This window comes from Notolepis coatsorum (assembly GCF_963971535.1).
Source record: "Notolepis coatsorum genome assembly, chromosome: 11".
Taxonomy (NCBI): Eukaryota; Metazoa; Chordata; class Actinopteri; order Aulopiformes; family Paralepididae; genus Notolepis; species Notolepis coatsorum.
In genome coordinates, this window is record NC_140175.1 from 125,544,610 (window position 1) to 125,549,548 (window position 4,939).

Genomic DNA, 4,939 nt, shown 5'->3' on the forward strand with positions numbered 1-4,939 from the left:
AGCACTTTGAGACCTATCGCCTGGCACTAACAGTTAGAGAAGCTGTTCCAGAAGCACTTTGAGACCTATCGCCTCGCGCTAACAGTTAGAGAAGCTGCTCCAGAAGCACTTTGAGACCTATCGCCTGGCGCTAACAGTTAGAGAAGCTGCTCCAGAAGCACTTTGAGACCTATCGCCTGGCGCTAACAGTTAGAGAAGCTGTTCCAGAAGCACTTTGAGACCTATCGCCTGGCGCTAACAGTTAGAGAAGCTGTTCCAGAATCACTTTGAGACCTATCGCCTGGCGCTGACAGTTAGAGAAGCTGTTCCAGAAGCACTTTGAGACCTATCGCCTGGCGCTGACAGTTAGAGAAGCTGTTCCAGAAGCACTTTGAGACCTATCGCCTGGCGCTAACAGTTAGAGAAGCTGCTCCAGAAGCACTTTGAGACCTATCGCCTGGCGCTAACAGTTAGAGAAGCTGTTCCAGAAGCACTTTGAGACCTATCGCCTGGCGCTAACAGTTAGAGAAGCTGTTCCAGAAGCACTTTGAGACCTATCGCCTGGCGCTGACAGTTAGAGAAGCTGCTCCAGAAGCACTTTGAGACCTATCGCCTGGCGCTAACAGTTAGAGAAGCTGTTCCAGAAGCACTTTGAGACCTATCGCCTGGCGCTAACAGTTAGAGAAGCTGCTCCAGAAGCACTTTGAGACCTATCGCCTGGCGCTGACAGTTAGAGAAGCTGCTCCAGAAGCACTTTGAGACCTATCGCCTGGCGCTAACAGTTAGAGAAGCTGTTCCAGAAGCACTTTGAGACCTATCGCCTGGCGCTAACAGTTAGAGAAGCTGTTCCAGAAGCACTTTGAGACCTATCGCCTGGCGCTGACAGTTAGAGAAGCTGCTCCAGAAGCACTTTGAGACCTATCGCCTGGCGCTAACAGTTAGAGAAGCTGTTCCAGAAGCACTTTGAGACCTATCGCCTGGCGCTAACAGTTAGAGAAGCTGTTCCAGAAGCACTTTGAGACCTATCGCCTGGTGCTGACAGTTAGAGAAGCTGTTCCAGAAGCACTTTGAGACCTATCGCCTGGCGCTAACAGTTAGAGAAGCTGCTCCAGAAGCACTTTGAGACCTATCGCCTGGCGCTAACAGTTAGAGAAGCTGTTCCAGAAGCACTTTGAGACCTATCGCCTGGCGCTAACAGTTAGAGAAGCTGTTCCAGAAGCACTTTGAGACCTATCGCCTGGCGCTAACAGTTAGAGAAGCTGTTCCAGAAGCACTTTGAGACCTATCGCCTGGCGCTAACAGTTAGAGAAGCTGTTCCAGAAGCACTTTGAGACCTATCGCCTGGCGCTAACAGTTAGAGAAGCTGCTCCAGAAGCACTTTGAGACCTATCGCCTGGCGCTAACAGTTAGAGAAGCTGCTCCAGAAGCACGTTGAGACCTATCGCCTGGCGCTAACAGTTAGAGAAGCTGCTCCAGAAGCACTTTGAGACCTATCGCCTGGCGCTAACAGTTAGAGAAGCTGTTCCAGAAGCACTTTGAGACCTATCGCCTGGCGCTAACAGTTAGAGAAGCTGCTCCAGAAGCACTTTGAGACCTATCGCCTGGCGCTAACAGTTAGAGAAGCTGTTCCAGAAGCACTTTGAGACCTATCGCCTGGCGCTGACAGTTAGAGAAGCTGTTCCAGAAGCACTTTGAGACCTATCGCCTGGCGCTAACAGTTAGAGAAGCTGTTCCAGAAGCACTTTGAGACCTATCACCTGGCGCTAACAGTTAGAGAAGCTGTTCCAGAAGCACTTTGAGACCTATCGCCTGGCGCTAACAGTTAGAGAAGCTGTTCCAGAAGCACTTTGAGACCTATCGCCTGGCGCTAACAGTTAGAGAAGCTGTTCCAGAAGCACTTTGAGACCTATCGCCTGGCGCTAACAGTTAGAGAAGCTGTTCCAGAAGCACTTTGAGACCTATCGCCTGGCGCTAACAGTTAGAGAAGCTGCTCCAGAAGCACTTTGAGACCTATCGCCTGGCGCTAACAGTTAGAGAAGCTGCTCCAGAAGCACTTTGAGACCTATCGCCTGGCGCTAACAGTTAGAGAAGCTGTTCCAGAAGCACTTTGAGACCTATCGCCTGGCGCTAACAGTTAGAGAAGCTGTTCCAGAAGCACTTTGAGACCTATCGCCTGGCGCTGACAGTTAGAGAAGCTGCTCCAGAAGCACTTTGAGACCTATCGCCTGGCGCTAACAGTTAGAGAAGCTGTTCCAGAAGCACTTTGAGACCTATCGCCTGGCGCTAACAGTTAGAGAAGCTGCTCCAGAAGCACTTTGAGACCTATCGCCTGGCGCTGACAGTTAGAGAAGCTGCTCCAGAAGCACTTTGAGACCTATCGCCTGGCGCTAACAGTTAGAGAAGCTGTTCCAGAAGCACTTTGAGACCTATCGCCTGGCGCTAACAGTTAGAGAAGCTGTTCCAGAAGCACTTTGAGACCTATCGCCTGGCGCTAACAGTTAGAGAAGCTGTTCCAGAAGCACTTTGAGACCTATCGCCTGGCGCTGACAGTTAGAGAAGCTGCTCCAGAAGCACTTTGAGACCTATCGCCTGGCGCTAACAGTTAGAGAAGCTGTTCCAGAAGCACTTTGAGACCTATCGCCTGGCGCTAACAGTTAGAGAAGCTGTTCCAGAAGCACTTTGAGACCTATCGCCTGGTGCTGACAGTTAGAGAAGCTGTTCCAGAAGCACTTTGAGACCTATCGCCTGGCGCTAACAGTTAGAGAAGCTGCTCCAGAAGCACTTTGAGACCTATCGCCTGGCGCTAACAGTTAGAGAAGCTGTTCCAGAAGCACTTTGAGACCTATCGCCTGGCGCTAACAGTTAGAGAAGCTGTTCCAGAAGCACTTTGAGACCTATCGCCTGGCGCTAACAGTTAGAGAAGCTGTTCCAGAAGCACTTTGAGACCTATCGCCTGGCGCTAACAGTTAGAGAAGCTGTTCCAGAAGCACTTTGAGACCTATCGCCTGGCGCTAACAGTTAGAGAAGCTGCTCCAGAAGCACTTTGAGACCTATCGCCTGGCGCTAACAGTTAGAGAAGCTGCTCCAGAAGCACGTTGAGACCTATCGCCTGGCGCTAACAGTTAGAGAAGCTGCTCCAGAAGCACTTTGAGACCTATCGCCTGGCGCTAACAGTTAGAGAAGCTGTTCCAGAAGCACTTTGAGACCTATCGCCTGGCGCTAACAGTTAGAGAAGCTGCTCCAGAAGCACTTTGAGACCTATCGCCTGGCGCGAACAGTTAGAGAAGCTGTTCCAGAAGCACTTTGAGACCTATCGCCTGGCGCTGACAGTTAGAGAAGCTGTTCCAGAAGCACTTTGAGACCTATCGCCTGGCGCTAACAGTTAGAGAAGCTGTTCCAGAAGCACTTTGAGACCTATCACCTGGCGCTAACAGTTAGAGAAGCTGTTCCAGAAGCACTTTGAGACCTATCGCCTGGCGCTAACAGTTAGAGAAGCTGTTCCAGAAGCACTTTGAGACCTATCGCCTGGCGCTAACAGTTAGAGAAGCTGTTCCAGAAGCACTTTGAGACCTATCGCCTGGCGCTAACAGTTAGAGAAGCTGTTCCAGAAGCACTTTGAGACCTATCGCCTGGCGCTAACAGTTAGAGAAGCTGCTCCAGAAGCACTTTGAGACCTATCGCCTGGCGCTAACAGTTAGAGAAGCTGTTCCAGAAGCACTTTGAGACCTATCGCCTGGCGCTAACAGTTAGAGAAGCTGTTCCAGAAGCACTTTGAGACCTATCGCCTGGCGCTAACAGTTAGAGAAGCTGCTCCAGAAGCACTTTGAGACCTATCGCCTGGCACTAACAGTTAGAGAAGCTGTTCCAGAAGCACTTTGAGACCTATCGCCTCGCGCTAACAGTTAGAGAAGCTGCTCCAGAAGCACTTTGAGACCTATCGCCTGGCGCTAACAGTTAGAGAAGCTGCTCCAGAAGCACTTTGAGACCTATCGCCTGGCGCTAACAGTTAGAGAAGCTGTTCCAGAAGCACTTTGAGACCTATCGCCTGGCGCTAACAGTTAGAGAAGCTGTTCCAGAATCACTTTGAGACCTATCGCCTGGCGCTGACAGTTAGAGAAGCTGTTCCAGAAGCACTTTGAGACCTATCGCCTGGCGCTGACAGTTAGAGAAGCTGTTCCAGAAGCACTTTGAGACCTATCGCCTGGCGCTAACAGTTAGAGAAGCTGCTCCAGAAGCACTTTGAGACCTATCGCCTGGCGCTAACAGTTAGAGAAGCTGTTCCAGAAGCACTTTGAGACCTATCGCCTGGCGCTAACAGTTAGAGAAGCTGTTCCAGAAGCACTTTGAGACCTATCGCCTGGCGCTGACAGTTAGAGAAGCTGCTCCAGAAGCACTTTGAGACCTATCGCCTGGCGCTAACAGTTAGAGAAGCTGTTCCAGAAGCACTTTGAGACCTATCGCCTGGCGCTAACAGTTAGAGAAGCTGCTCCAGAAGCACTTTGAGACCTATCGCCTGGCGCTGACAGTTAGAGAAGCTGCTCCAGAAGCACTTTGAGACCTATCGCCTGGCGCTAACAGTTAGAGAAGCTGTTCCAGAAGCACTTTGAGACCTATCGCCTGGCGCTAACAGTTAGAGAAGCTGTTCCAGAAGCACTTTGAGACCTATCGCCTGGCGCTAACAGTTAGAGAAGCTGTTCCAGAAGCACTTTGAGACCTATCGCCTGGCGCTGACAGTTAGAGAAGCTGCTCCAGAAGCACTTTGAGACCTATCGCCTGGCGCTAACAGTTAGAGAAGCTGTTCCAGAAGCACTTTGAGACCTATCGCCTGGCGCTAACAGTTAGAGAAGCTGTTCCAGAAGCACTTTGAGACCTATCGCCTGGTGCTGACAGTTAGAGAAGCTGTTCCAGAAGCACTTTGAGACCTATCGCCTGGCGCTAACAGTTAGAGAAGCTGCTCCAG